The following is a 16,963-nucleotide window of genomic DNA, read 5'->3' on the forward strand; positions in this document are numbered from 1 at the left end:
TTTAAATTTTTATATAAGTAATATATCCAGATATTATTGATCTTCATAAAAAATCCGAAATGGCTAAAACGGAAAACATGTATTTTACAGTAAAAACCTTCACCTGAAATGTGATTTGCAGTATTGAAATAAATCAATAGCTATAGTAAGGACTGTATCATAAGTAATACCTACTCTGCGGATTCTGTTTCAGTATACTGAAGACTTGAAAATAATATTTTTAAAATTTCAACCTATATGTAAATATTAAGGGCATAAGGACATCATGTTTACATTTATTCCAGGTGCTAATAGCACTACGCTTCTATGCGACTGGCAGCTTCTTGCAAGTGATTGGCGCTACGTTTGGAGTGGACGTATCCACTGTGTCAAGGGTTGTTCGAAAAGTTAGTGTAGCGCTAGCACGACTCCTACCACAGTTTGTTAAATGGCCAAACATGGAAGAAAAGAGTATCATAAGAATGGAGTTCTATCGTCTTACTAAATTCCCTGGTGTCATTGGTTGCATCGATGGCACCCACGTAAGAATACAGGGCCCCTCAACAGACGAACCAGTATACGTAAATAGAAAAGGATTTCATTCTATAAAACGTTCAAGCTTTTATTGTTCAATTCATTTTATTGACGCGGATGTGTTGAAGTCGAATTATCAGATTCGATATATAACGTGAAATTGCAAAGGGAAGTAATCATTATGTGTATGGATAGATTGTATATTTTCACCTGTTCACATTCTCTACATTGTGGAGAATATACAATAAGTAATTACACTATATTGATACTTATTTAAACAGAATTTGTTACTTTTCCACAAGGAAGGTTCACAAATGTAGTGGCACGGTGGCCTGGCAGCACTCATGACAGTCACGTTTTCAAAATGAGTCAACTTGGACAGAGCTTGCAAAATCAGAAAGCTACGCTGCAAACAGGAATCATTCTCGGTGACAGTGGATAGGCTTGTCGTCCATTTCTAATGACGTGACACCATACATGCGAACTACTTCCGATGACCAAGGGAACTTCAACTGTGCGCACAAGAGGACTAGTGTCACTATAGAGCGCGCATTTGGGTGGTGGAAACGCAGGTTCCATGTTCTACATGGTGAAATCCGGCCAGAGAGTCCAGTGAGAGCATGCACAATCATAGGTGATTATATTTTAGAAACCCAAGTCAGCAGTAAGAATCGAGTAATTACTCGTATATTCATTTCCCAAATCGATGGCTAATGCTATTAACAAAGGATGTTGAACAATTTTCCTTAAGTGAATGTTGTCTGGGTTCTAACTTATTATGTGTTCGAGACTTATATATGTCAGTCTTTGTAAAGAATAAGTATGTGTACTAAATAGTGTTAAAAGAACATCAACCCTAAATCCCATTTTCCTAATTTCATATGTCCAGGTGCTTGTGCTGTTTTGCACAACATCACCATCGATTTCCGGGAACCCATGAGCGAAAGGGAAGATGGGGAGGAAGAAGGCGACTATGCTGGCCGAGAGGACGGACGGAGCATAAGGGAATATATAACAAGAAACTTCCTCTGTGGGTTGAAACTTTAGTCAATGACTAAGTCTTAAGTGTTCAGTTTCCCATAATTCCTAACATTTACATGTATGGTGGCTCGCACTTGTAATAATGGTTGAGATAGTGCTGTCACATTGTGATCTTAACATTCGCCTAACTCCATCCGCAACTTCTCATTCATCAGCTCGTAACAGGTGGTTTCAGCGATGAGTTTCTTATTCTGCTCCGGGAGGACCTCATACTGGAGCTGTGTGACGTCATCAGGCTTCACTTTCCGCTTGGAAATCCTCGGCCCCTTTCCCTTGGTTGGACGCCGTGACTCTGAAACACGTTGTCAATAGGTCCTTTGCATTTACTGACTCACACCAACTGACATGTGCGCCGTATCATTTAACCTACTGATAAAAAATATGTGTCATACTAAACAATAAAACATAGAGTAATTCTTACTTTTGTGTTCTTAAATAGAGGTCCAGCTGCTCTTACTCACAGTAACTGTTAAAATATGCTATACATGGCAAAACTGTTTCACAGCTTGAATATCGGTACTATTAAACAGATATATCTACATACTTGCCTTCGCATACACCCTTGTTCTCTACGGATGACTCGAAACTGCCTACAGATGCAATATCAGCTGTGTAGCTACAGCTTGGTAAATCTGCATCAAGGGAAGGGACGACAACACTTTCCTGTTGCTCCTGCAACACACGACTCAACAAGTCCAATGTTTTTGGAGAACCTTGGATCTCGAAGGTTTGAGCTTCTGAAACCAGATGGGGGTTTTATTATTATTTCTTGTGAATTATTCATAACATGCCAAATGGGTGACCCACATTAAATTCATCACCAGTCCACCTAGCCATGAATAATGAACAGTCCTTTAGGATACAACAAATATTATATTCACGAAAAATATTTATGATATACGAAATAGACGACTATGGAAATTACATTTATTGAAATTACATCACAGTACGAGTACTTTTGATGTGGGCCTGTACTTGTTCAAGCAATTTTGACTTCATATTTTCCTTAGGATGTTTCAATGAAAAATCAACTACAATATTCTTTATGTCAAAGCATAATTAATAATAATGACAGCGTGCATGGTTTGTCTATTACTGCACGTGGTATATATTTGGAGCACCTTTTAACATATTGGCTTTTCTTATCATTTTGATCTATATTTACGTTATGAGAGAAATAATAGCAAGCGTCTGTAAAATGTAACTGAGGTGGGTTCCATGTGCCAAAATAGCAACAGGGGACTTCACTCTAATGAGAAAAGAGTGAACGGCCTTCACATTGGTTTGGATATTCGTTGAGAGAAGATGCACGTTCTGTGCAACGAAAGAAATGTGATTGAATAAAGCTCTACACAAGGTAAGAATCAAGAATGAAACCTGTCCGCAGTTTTGACATTATGTTTAGAAGTCCAAAGCTTGCCTATTTCAATATCTTTGTCTACTTGTTATCGACTTAACTAAAATTAACATGATTGATCTTTTTCATGAGTTGAAACATTATATTCGTAGAATTATTTACCTTGTAAGGGAACGGGAGATTCCACTTCGGCCACACCGTTGAAACACGCTGAATCCGAATATAAATCCATGATTTTCTCAACAGAAGAGGAAAAAGGCTTGGGACATGGACCGCCACCTGTTTTCTTCGTTTGAAGTTTTCTATGTGAAAACTCTCTTTTTTGGCATTTTGAAACACATTGTTCCATTTTGTCTTTATTTCTTTGGGCGTTCTGTTGCTCACCCCGAGGCTATTAATGATCTCGGCGGTTATTTTGTCCCATATTTGTTTCTTTTTGTCATTAGTGATGGAGTTAGTAAGTTTGCTGTTTAATACCTCGATGTGATCTTCAACTAGGTCTGTTAGAAGTTGTACTTCACAACTTTCAAAATTTTTGCTACGATTTCTGACGACAGCCATCATGCAGACGATAGATTAGTGTTTACCCGCAATGCATCATGGATAATAATTAGGGGATTCCCCTAAGTTAATCATGGTTTAATGACGAGATGTTCATTAGAGGCATACTTAGTTAATGGGTGTTAAAATAAGGGTTTATACAACCGTATTTAAACACTTCATTAACTAATCAAACATTAAGAATTTAATCAATGGTTAGTGTTTAATTAATGATTACATAATTACGCGTTGATACAACCTGATCCTGAACAGAAAGGCTTAACTGTTAACTCTGCCCATGACGTCACAATGCTTATGACGTCACAATGCTATGACAACATGATACCAGTAGCTAACAGGAATATTATGACAACATAATAGAATTAGTAGTGAATGGTTACAACTAAGATTACACGATGCCATGTTACAACTAACATGACTCATAGAACGAATACATCTTATTTTGAATATTTAGTAGTGTTGTTGGATTAAATTAGAAGTGACAGATGCTTATTATACCAAATTGTAAGTTTGGACATGTACAAAGATTTGTTTTGATAAATGTATTGCTTGTATAGCATGTAAAGTAATACTATTAACAGTACATAGAAATTATAGTTCATCCATGGGTGCCCTTGTCGGTCTCATTGGTGATGCACCAGACCCTAGGGAGGTAAACCCCTAGGCCTCTGTTTATCTCCGGTACTAATCCTCTAATGAAGATTCACTCCAGAAGTTTTCTCTTCCGCCACTTATTGACGTTAGACGCCAAGATTTTAGAGCTATCCATAAAATTTGTCCTGCTTACTACGCCAACTTCTAAATGCCTTTGAAGAATCACAAATGTTCAGTGTGCTGAGCGAGTATTGTCTATTCATGTATCTATGAACACCATCTACAGATAATACACTGACGTAGACCTGTCATTATGTGGATAGTTTACAAGACACTGTAAACAACAGTAATAAATCAGTGGAACTGACATCAATAGTTAAATACTGAAATCTACATCTGTCAGTGTTTCTCGGCATGTTTGTGTATCAGGTATTCTGAGCAAGAACTGGTGAGTTGCAAAAACTGTCTAAATTCAGACATTCCCTGTTCCTGAAACTCCGTCGGGATGTGTTTGTGTCAACACACTGAACGTCATAGGAAATAAAGACCTAAATATTTCAGCCGTGAGAGATCCCACCGGCGCTAACAACAAGAGGACAAAGACATTGTATTGTGATGTTATTGTTTTCTTCAATAATAGTTCAACATCGGGGAACATAGTAAACTGAGCAATGCACGTTTGATGCGAACTCAAGTCAACAGGGTATAGAAAATCAATAGCATGGAAGAATGTACCTATGCTATGTCCAAAGGAATTTGAACACAAGCGACAAGGGTATATGGAGCAACACCAGACCTACGATCTAAATAATGTATTATGAGGGTCACGTGCAATCTTTTTGTTTAATTTTGGGATTCATTTGTCCAGTTCAGCTGCTTTGCTTTAATTAGGAGATAAACATCATGTGTTTCCGGTTGTTATTGAGTATTTGAGGCACGGGAATGCATTTGGAGCTGACGGTGTCAGTCGGAGGTTTCAAATGAAATATTCCCGTGCTTCAAATACCCAATAACACCCGGAAATCGGCCAGCACATGATGTTTATCGACATTGTAAACAAAAAAGTAAACCAAAGGGGTTTTACTGTCTGCACTCGTTTACATCGAGAATGGGTACAGCAGTGAAGTGTCATCAGCTGGACGTTTCAGCTGGTTCCCATGGTAGCATCTGGAGTTACTCATTTGTGACGTCATTCTAACTTTACGTCACAATATGATTTAAGTGACGTCACCACAGTTGATGACACAACAAAACAATTGTTTACGTGTCAATACGCAGTGAATAGTCTTGCAGTTTCCTGGAATCTTATACCATTTGATCATGTTTTTCAACCAGTCAGATTACAGAACACAGTAATTTTTGATTTACAATAAAGCATCAATCACAGAAGACGACCGTTATCTGGAAAACAGCTTGTTTGGCATCATTAAGGAAAAGGTGTCTGCTGCACGTGAGTGTGCCGTTGCGTGTTATGCCCATCTCGGTTGTTCTATTATTCACAAACATGCTCCCCATTTGGATCCACGTACATATACATACTGGAAACCAGGGCCCTGTTTCACAAAACCATCGTAAGCCTAAGATCTTGTAACTTTTCTCGTAGCATTTGCACCTGCTATGTTACAGTATGCCAGCCACAAATCCTACGAGAAAAATCTTAGGCTTAGGAGAGTTTTGTGAAACAGGGCCCTGGTTTCCAGTATGTATATGTACGTGGATCCAAATGGGGAGCATGTGTGTGTGAAAAGTTTTGATCATGCGGACTAATGGAAAAGACATACTGTAAACGTATTTTTTTAAAGACTACATCGCGCGGTCAATATTTCACGGAATCAGTAATTACCGGACCTGCCAGCTGTCTGGCACGATACATACAGTAATACGTTTACTATCCAGAGCTACAGAAAAACTGCGTATTGGTGGAAAATACGCCACACAAAAGGAAAATAAATGCCAGCGTTTGAAAAAACACTAAATATTTACGTGTACGCCCTGTCAAGATGGAACAGAAAAGATGGTGTATCAACCCTTCGCTGACTGCCCCATCTGTAAATGGCAACCAATCAAATACAGTATGGTTCAAAATTATTGAGAATAGCTAAAGCATTTCATATTATTAAACGAGAACAAATCAGATAAAATTGAATGTATTGTGAAAGTGAACTGACCTTTTCATGTTGTGTAGGTAACAATTTAATATTTTATCAAGTCTCCTTGAGCTTCACGGCACGGTCTAAGACGGGTAGGCATACTTCCTATCAGAGAGGTTAGTGTCTCGTGAGTTATGCTGTCCCAGTATCGGACCACTTCTCTCTTCATGTCTTCAATTTTTGTCAACCCCTTTTGATTCACACATTCCTTCATCATCCCCAAATGTTCTCAGTTGGATTTAAGTCGGGACTATATGCAGGAAATGGTAATGCAGTCACATTTTTCTCCTGAAACCACTGCTTGGCATGTTTTGCGGTGTGTTTAGGATCATTATCTTGCTGCAAAATCCAGTCATTTCCATAAAACACATGTGCACTTGGAAGGAGAAAATTATCTAATATGTTAGTGTAGCGTTGACTTGTCAGATTTCCCTCAAACACACACAGCGGGGTCGTTCCTAATAAGGATATCCCTCCCCATACATGAAACTTTGGGCTGTGTTTAGGTCGTCGATACAACGGTGCTGACGCAGACTTTGTCCATATTTTCACATTATTGGGATATACCCATATTGAGCTTTCATCAGTAAAAATCACATTTTTCCCAGTCAAAGTTTTCATGTGCCAAACACCACTCAACACGCCTGTCTTTATGTTCTTGTTTCATGAGAGGAGAAGGAATTCCAGTCTTTTTCTCCCATCCAAGATCAATCAAATTTCTTCTAACTGTAGATTTTGATACAACTGTTGATCCCCTTTCTATCATTTCATACCTGATGTTGGAGATGCTTGCCCTTTGCTTTTTAGATGCTAAAATTCCCAGCCGGACGCGATCTGAGAAGTCCAATTTTCTGGGTCTCCCTGCTCCTTTCTGGTGCCCCAAATCCTTTCCCTCTTTAAAATTCTTCCTAATCCTATACACAGTAGAAAGAGGAGTTCCTGTTCTCTCTGCCAATGTATTTACATCATCAATTACACAACTCAAAAATCAACCTTCTTTTATCTTCAGCAGACATTGTTGACACTGCTGAGGAAAATGACGTCTGCTAGAAATTCAGGGGAGGTAATTCTAATTGTACTATACTCAGTAGGCCAAGATGAGTTACCTCCCTTATACCATTACTTAGTTTTAAGTATCAGTGAATCAGTTGAGGTGATAGGATAGCTCAAAGTAAGAAGAAAAATTCTCAATAATTATGAACCAGACTATAGTTGTTTTCTTTCTGTAAACAAATGGATAATGGTGAGAAAATATGTATGGTCGCACGTTTTCCCACGTTCAAAGGAAAATAGCTTGTTTTTCACGCTTTACGGAAGCCTAATGCTGCCGCTTATGTAGCATAAAATATTGTTTTTAAAGACAATTCTCGTTGCTTCTAAAATTTTCGTGTGGCTTCAACTATTTCTTCGTTGCTTCGAATATTTTCCCGTTCCTTCGAGTATTTTCTCGTTACTTCAAATAGTTTTTTGTTGTTTCAATTACTTTCTCATTGCTTCGAGTATTTAGTGGTTGCTTAAAATTTCTTTAAAAAACTTGAAATTTCAAGTATTTACTGCTTGCTTCAAATATTTTCTCGTTAGTTTTATTGCATTTTTGTTGCTTCGTTTATTTTCTCGTTGCTTCGAGTATTTTCTCGTTACTTCAAATTTCTTTAAGACAACCTTGCAATTTCGATCATTACTCGTCACTTCAAGTTTCTGTTGAAAACTTGGAATTTCAAGAAGTTTCTCGTTGCTTTGAGTATTTTCTCGTCGCTATAATTGTTTTCGTTGCTTCGGATACAGCTTGTTGAGAAAGGGGGTGGGGGTGGGATGTGTGCACATTATTGAGAAAAGGGTGTGGTGGGGTGTGTGTGTGTGGTGGTGGTAAGGGGTGGGGTCACGCTTCATTTTCACCGGAGTTTCAGTGGTCATAAAACAAAAACAGTTCAAAAGGGAGGTTGCGCACCTAAAAGGCAGACCTCCCAAAAGACAGGCCGCTTAAAACAACATACTTAATGGTTGTTAAGGCTTAATTAAGCTGATAGTAATGGTATGCGCCCAGATATAAAAGGTATCAACTACTCTTTCTTTAATTTATGTAATGAATTATTATTTTTATAGTAAGATCTACTTCATCAAACATACAAGGTAAAGTGCTTGAGAACATTCTCAACTTCTCAATCGACTCGGTTCTCTACTACTTTTCACCCTAGTAAACTTTTAATTTACTTAAATTTAAGATAAGGTTCTGGAATAAGTGCATTTTCATACATTGTGTAATGAAATCCTTTTGATGATTGAGTATTACTTGAATTCCAAGTTTGTACAAACTGGTCTAAGTCACTGTACTCACTATACTCTGTACTATTGACTCCGGGTGAGCTCATTAAATGAATAGGGACAGAGAGCATGGCTGAGCTAATTAGTGTACCCACTGAGTCTGTCTTACGGGAGGACTGTCTTTTGGGAGTGAACTGAGAATGAACTAAGAGAGTGAGTGAGTGAGTGAGTTAATATTTAACGTCACATCGGCAATATCTCAGCCATATCGTGACGAGAACCTTTAATACTGAAATGAAATATATATATCTATTATAAAACCTGTCAACGAAGGACAGTAAAACAACTAGAATATCACAAGTTCAATTAAAACTAGTATGGAAAGTTAAAACTAATAGCACTATTTAGACAATACAATATAAAAACAGACTATAGATCGCCAACAACAGAAGGTAGATCACCACACTAGGGACCATGGGGACTTACAGTACCTTTGCTTCCTACATGGACCCTAGTTGGATTTACACCATCCCTTCAGCTGTTGGCGATTGTACGAAAATTTAGCCCAAATTAAAAGAACATGAATACTACGATTAAAAACCTGGTAGACTTAAATTTACTGTGAATGTTTGTGGACTTACGTACCCTCTCAAGAGGACAATAATTTTACAATACTTCAACCCCCTTTGAGGGTACAGCCATCAACAATTCAAGTTACTAATCTAAACTACCAATAATTAAAATGCAACTATCTACAGACCATGATAATCAGAATTCATTCATGAAATCAATTTCTTTTAAAAATCCAATAATTAAATGAGCACTAACTGTGTTAAAAAGATCTGACATTGTTTTTACATTAAAATATCTATCCCTTGTGATGGAGAATTCAACACAGTCAAGCAGGATATGCTTGACCGTGGTTCCCTCATCACAAGGGATGCAAAATGGAGGATCCTCACCTTTAAGTAAATATTTATGGGTATATCTTGTGTGGCCAATACGACATCGTCTTAAAATAACCTCTTCAAATCTGGACTGACAACCCAAGTAGGTGTAACCAACATACGGTTTTATTTCATGTAATTTATTTGTACCTACTTGGGTGTCCCACTTCTTCTGCATCAGATCACGGATGTAAGACCTAATGGTGGCTTTGTAATCACTGTAAGGAATAAGAAGTGGTGTCACAGATTTGTTGAGTGCTGCCTTGGCAGCAAGATCAGCCATTGTGTTACCAGAAATGCCTACGTGGCTTGGTAACCAACAGAAGACGATGTCGTACTGGCCAGTAGCAAGACTATTATACAATTCAATAATATCAATTAAAAGTGGATGTTTACATGATAAATTTTTAATAGCCTGAAGGCAAGAAAGAGAGTCTGAATAGATTATATATTGTTTACGTTTAGGGTGTCTTTGAATATATATAAGAGCTGTTAATATGGCGTTAGCTTCTGCTGTAAAAATAGAACTATTATCTGGTAATCTAGAAGATATTGTTCTGGATCCAATGACAGTGGCACACGCTACTGCGCCACCGTCCTTGGACCCATCTGTAAATAAGGATTTATAATTGCTATATTTATGTTTCAATTGAGTATATTCTTGTTTATACTGTAATTCATTCGTTTCTGATTTTTTAAGTGATGTTAATGTTAGGTCCACTTGTGGCATAACCAGTTGCCAAGGAGGAGAAGAAAGAAGTCGGGAAGGAGCCATATTTTCAAGCTCAGTGCTAGAAGCAGCAAGAAATGGCTTAATTTTGAGCCAAAGAGGCGGAACAAGGGGAGCCTTTTTGTAATACAAACCCTCATAAAGAGGATTAAAGACACAATTAAATGCGGGGTTAGACTCATTAGAAGCTAATTTTGTAATGTATTGTAAAGATAGTTTGATACGACGTAAGTTGAGAGAAGGCGCATCAGCTTCGACGTATAGACTGTCGATAGGAGAGGTTCTAAAAGAACCAAGACAAAGTCTTAGGCCTTGGTGGTGCACAGGATCAAGTAGTTTTAGGTTGCTTTGACAAGCGCCACCATATACGATGGAGCCGTAATCAAGTTTAGATCGGATCAATGATCTATATAAGTGAAGAAGGGTAGATTGATCCCCTCTTCATTTTGAATCTGAAACAACCTTTAATAAATCGAGTGCCTTCAGGCATTTTACTTTAAGGGATTTAATATGTGGCAAAAAGGTCAAATGTGAGTCGAAAATAAGTCCCAAGAACTTGGCCTCCTTGACGACTTTGATGGGGGTACCACTGAGAAATAACTCTGGTTCTTTATGGGGTTTGTATTTACGACAGAAGTGTATACAATTGGTTTTTGATTTAGAAAATTTAAAACCATTTTCAAGACACCATTTATCAATTTTGTTTAAACACAGCTGCAGTTGCCGTTCAATAGTATGCATATTCTTACCGCGGCAAGAAATATTAAAATCATCCACAAATAAATATCCATCGATTAAATCGTTTAAAACTTTAGATAAACTGTTGATCTTGACGCTAAAAAGAGTGACTGACAAAATACTACCTTGTGGAACACCCTGATCCTGATTATAATGATCAGACAGGGTAGAACCCACGCCGACTTGAAATTGCTTGTTATTTAAAAATTTAGCAATGAATTCAGGCAAACGACCTCGCAAACCGAAATCATGTAAATCTCTCAGTATGCCATATTTCCAGGTTGTGTCATATGCCTTCTCAAGATCAAAAAAGATAGACACAGCATGTTGTTTATTAATGAGTGCGTTTTTCACAAATGATTCCAGTCGCACTAAGTGATCGACAGTACTTCTGTTTTTACGGAAACCACATTGTATATCTGTGATAAGATTATTTGTTTCCAAGTACCAAACAAGTCGATTATTTATCATGCGTTCCATGGTCTTGCAAACACAGCTAGTTAGTGAAATAGGTCGATAATTGGACGGATCCGTATGATCACGTCCAGGTTTAGGTATTGGTACTACTATGGCGTCACGCCATGAAGGAGGAAAGTTACCCGATGTCGAAATATCATCAAAAATATTGAGAAGAGTTTCTAGGCAGGATTCCGGTAAGTGCTTCAGGAGTTGATAATGTATGTTATCAGCTCCAGTAGCAGTGTCATGAGCTTGATCAAGAGCAGTATGGAGTTCATGAATAGAAAACGTTTCATTATAATCTTCCCCATTATCAGAATTGAAATTAATAGGTTTCTTTTCTTCTTGTTTTTGATATTGCTGAAATTTTGGTACATAATTTAAAGAGGAAGAGTGTTTAGAAAGGGTTTCACCCAGTTTATTAGCAATATCTGATTTATCAGTAAGTAATTGATCTCCATGTTTAAGATGATGGACAGTAGATTTAGTACCTTTACCTTTGATTTTCTGGACCATGTTCCATACCTTGGATATGGCCATGGGTGTCCGAGAATTTATTTTGGACACATAATTTTGCCAAGATTGGCGTTTGTTTTGTTTGAAAGTACGCCTTGCTTTAGCATTTAAAATTTTAAATTTGTTGAAATTATGCACCATAGGATGGCGACGGAAATAATGTTCTGCCTTTTTCCTTGCCTTCCTAGCTTGTTTGCACTCATCGTTGAACCATGGTTTTCTTATGTGTGGAACTACAGAGGACATTGGTATACACTCATCAGCTATGGAATTCAGTTCATCAGAAAAAGATTTAATAGCATCAGGAACGTCAATAAAACGTTCTGGTTTTAGTTTTTCAGCACACAGTGTTTCATATAAAGCCCAGTTAGCCTTTTTAAAATTCCGTCTTGATGATGGAGGAACATCAGATGGAGTTACAGCTTTTAACATAGTAGGGAACCTGAACGCAGTCGTCTGATATTTCGTACCTCACCTGCGATGCCATGTATACCTTTAGATACCGCAAATGGGTTTAATTTGAAAGGTAATTTGTCAAGAGTCTCGATCACTACAAATCGTGGCCAGTATTCAACGGACGGAATAGACGGTCGTAGTTCATCATCATCATTGTCAAGTTGACGCTTGTTTCTTTTAATGGGGGTTGTGTAAGCCATAGTTACTTTAATATGGTTCATCATCTGAGCTCCCCACCCACCACGGAGTATCACAAGGACAATGCTAAAAACAAGTGGGCCTCCGACTTGCAGCACCAAGGATACTCAGATGATATACTCCAGCAGAAGAATTAAAAATAACTAATCCACCAGATTGGCCCATGAGCCACCGCCTTCTGGCATAAGACTCTAGGCAAAATTCATATTATCATATTTCACAATCCAAAAAGTTAGAGATCAATAGTAGTGCCAAGAAAATTCGAACAATTCAAAATAATATTTGTGCAATGACACATACACAGTCCATGCACAGGGCTTGGCGTGACCAAACGCACCAAAATCTGTTTTCCTCAATAAATGCAATAAACTGTGAACGGGAAGAAAGTCATGCATTTCCTTTGGCACGTGTCACAACTACTGGCGCCTTTGAAATAAAACTCCCGACCAGCTGTTGGGTGTGTATCCGTTTGTTTATTCAGACGACATCAGAGGGCAAGACAAATACCCTGTAAACATTGCATGAATATGATCACAATATGTAATTAATTATCACAAGGGTATATATTATCACAGATTCATCTTTGCACCATTTATGAGGAAAAGGGATACAACTGAATACATGTAATCATGGTCACGTGAACATGCACAGTACAATGGTAAAATAATAAATGCATTGATAACATGATTTCCTATAATGTCTTCTTTCAAATATGACCACAATGAGTTTGAATCATACACTCATCAATATTGGTACCAATTAATAGCAGAATATATATTTCACACGTTTCCGTTCATAATTAATAACTGCTCACCCATCTAGAAGACGAAGCTACCCCTCGATGTGTGATGACCGACGGTGACCCGTTGTCAGATGACTTTTCTACAAAATGAAACACAAACAATCATTAAACAATGAGTGAGTGAGTTTAGTTTCACGCCGCACTCAGCAATATTACAGCTATGTGGCGACGATCTGTAAATAATCGAGTCTGGACCAGACAATCCAGTGATCAACAACATGAGCATCGATCTGAGCAATTGGGAACCGATGACATGTGTCAACCAAGTCAGCGAGCCTGACCACCCGATCCCGTTAGTCGCCTCTTACGACGAGCTTAGTCGCCTTTTATGGCAAGCATGGGTTGCTGAAGGCCTATTCTACCCCGGGACCTTCACGGGCCCATTAAACACAAACACCTAAGCACACGCAGGAGAATAACATAGTGTCATAGTATCAACACTCATCACCATAGCGCGCACAGCATACACGCTCGACACCCATACACGAGATGAAAATATAGGCAATAACAAATGCTATGAGATGCATACACACTGCACAGCCTAACCCGTGTTTGCGCAACATAATTACACATTCTAACTGCAAACCTATATATAATAAACCTTTGTAGTTTAAAACTTTATTTTACGTACATTACTGAAATAATACAACCTAAACTAGTAGAAAGTATTTCACAACAAAATGTAACTAACCTGTGACTTCTCAAAATCTAGCTCACATCATCAGCTCTCAGAATGCAGTGAAATTCACGACACACGAGGTATGATCATATTAAAGCAGATCACCCCATCAATCAATCAAAATCGTCCATGTGGGCAAAGATTCTCAAACATGAAATGCACGTGAAATGCAGATTAACCTGGCCTACCCTGAAGAAAGTACTGTTGGCCACAAAACTGTATAACACCAAGAAATGTTTTTGTATGTTTCTTCATTGACATTATAAATAAAACAAAATATAAAATATAACATGAAATGTCAGTGCTACACATGCACATTCCATGCATCATTTCCAATAAAAGTCAAGGGTATTCAACGCTCTTGCGACAGTTGACAATCATAAATTTGGTGTTAAAGCCATGCCTAGACGTACTGAGGCTCAGCGCAACGATGCGATTGGTCATTTGGAGGCTGGGGAGTCTCAGTCTGCGATTGCATGGCAACTGAATGTGTCACAGAGTACCATAGCAAGACTTTGGCATCGCTACCAGCAGCAAGGGTCAACACGTGACTACGCCCGCTCTGTACAGGTTTATTCGGCTCCGACATTTGCGGAACAGGTTTACACAGCATCCTCCACAAGATCGGTAGTGTCAGGACTCAGAACAATTTCTAATCAGACTGCAAGTAACCGCTTACGTGAGGCTGGCATTTTTGTCCAGAACTTTGCGAGGACCTGTACCGACACGTCAACATCGGCAACAACGCAGACAGTGGTGTCGCCAACATCACCCATGGCCATTCAACGGTGGAGAACTGTTATCTTCAGTGATGAGTCACGTTACATGCTGCGAAGTCCCGATGGATGAACACGTTGTTACGATTACAATTTGCCGCAGTTTATTACATTTTACCGCGTTGTAACAATTTGCGTCGTAACACACGTGCACATCTACGTCGTAACGAACGCTGCGCTGCAAATGGTGTAGAGGAAGTTGACAGAGTTGGTGGTGGAAGTGCCATGGTTTAGACCGTCATCTCACACAGTGGGAGGACAGATCTCATTCAGGTCCAGGGCAATTTGATAGCTCGACGTTACCGTGATGAAATCATCAGGCCTCATGACCTTCCTTTCATGAACCGCCAGAACGTCATATTTCAGCATGAAAACGCTCGGCCGCATACAGTAAGAATAACCAGGGATTTCCTTGCCCAGAACGATGTTCCGGTTCTTGATTGGAACTCACGATCACCGGATCGTAACCCTATTAAACTTTTGTGGGACGGATTGGATCGCCGTGTGCGACAACGTGACCCTCAGCCACAGACGTTACCTGCTCTGTTTGTGGTCTTAAGGGAGTGAGTGAGTGAGTGAACTAATATTTAACATCACATCGGCAATGTCTCAGCCATATCGTGACGAGAGCATTTAATACTGAAATGAAATATATGCATAGTTTAAACACCTGTGAACGAAGGACGGTAAAACAACTAGAATATCACAAATGGGATCACAACTAGTGTGGAAAGTTAAAACTAATATCACTGTTCGGACACTACGATATAAAATCAGGCTATAGATTGCCAACAACTGAAGGTAGATGACCATACTAGGGACCATGGGGACCTACAGTACCTTTGCTACCTGCATGGACCCTAGTTGGATTTACATCATCCCATCAACTGTTAGCAATTTAGACACATCCAGCCAAAACTTAAAAATACACATATGCTACGACTAAGAACAGTGGAAAGTTTAAATGTACTGTGAATGTTTTTGTACTTACGTACCCTCTCAGGAGGACAATAATTTTACAATACTTCAAGGTTACAGCCATCAACAATGGCTAATCCAAACTTCCAATAATTAAAATACATCTATTTACAGAACATAAATTTCTTTTAAAAAAACAATAACTAAATGAAAACTAACGCTGCTAAAAAGATCCTTATCTGTTTTAACTGAAAATATTTATCCCTTGTGATGGAGAATTCAACACAGCCAAGCAAAATATGCTTGACCGTGACTCTCTCATCACAAGGGATACAAAACGGAGGATCCTCACCTTTCAATAGGTATGCATGAGTATATCTAGTATGGCCAATACGACACCGTCGTAAAATCTGAACTGACAACCCAAATAGGTGTAACCAATATACAGTTTTATTTCATGTAATTTATTTATACCTACTTGGGTGTCCCACTTCTTCTGCATCAGATCACGTATGTGAGTTCTAATGCTAGCTTTGTAATCAGTGTGAATGGAATAAGAAGTGGTGTCACAGATTTGATGAGTGCTGCCTTAGCAGCAAGATCGGCCATTGCGTTACCGGATATGCCCACGTGACTGGGTAACCAACAGAAGACGATGTCGTACTGGCCAGTAGCAAGATTGTTATACAGTTCAATAATTTCAATTAAAAGTGGATGTTTGCAAGAAAGATTTTAAAAGCCTGAAGGCAAGAAAGAGAGTCTGAATAGATTATATACGGTTTATGTTTAGGATGTCTTTGAATATTTTTAAGAGCCGTTAGTATGGCGTTAGCTTCAGCTGTGAAAATAGAGCTGCTATCCGGTAGTCTAGAAGATATTGTTCTGGATCCAATGACACAGTGGCACAAGCCCCTGCGCCACCGTCCTTGACCCATCAGTAAATAAGGATTTATCATTGCTTTATTTATGTTTTAATTGGTTATATTCTTGTTTGTATTTTAATTCATTAGTCTCTGATTTCCTAAATGTAGCTAATGTTAGGTCCACTTGGGGCATAACTAGTTGCCAAGGAGGAGAAGAAAGAAGTCGGGAAGGAGCCATATTTTCAAGCTCAGTGCTAGAAGCAGCAAGAAATGGCTTAATTTTGAGCCAAAGAGGCGGAACAAGGGGAGCCTTTTTGTAATACAAACCCTCATAAAGAGGATTAAAGACACAATTAAATGCGGGATTAGACTCATTAGCAGCTAATTTTGTAATTGTAATGTA

The 16,963-nt window shown here is 38.6% G+C and overlaps 1 pseudogene; it reads right to left on the minus strand.

The window, feature by feature from the left end:
- Nucleotides 1–1,667: 1,667 nt before the first annotated feature.
- On the minus strand, nt 1,668–3,472 carry LOC137277664 (uncharacterized; annotated as a pseudogene).
- Between the last annotated feature and the right edge of the window lie 13,491 nt (nt 3,473–16,963).

The sequence above is a fragment of the Haliotis asinina genome, chromosome 1 (assembly GCF_037392515.1).
Source record: "Haliotis asinina isolate JCU_RB_2024 chromosome 1, JCU_Hal_asi_v2, whole genome shotgun sequence".
In the NCBI taxonomy this organism is placed as follows: Eukaryota; Metazoa; Mollusca; class Gastropoda; order Lepetellida; family Haliotidae; genus Haliotis; species Haliotis asinina.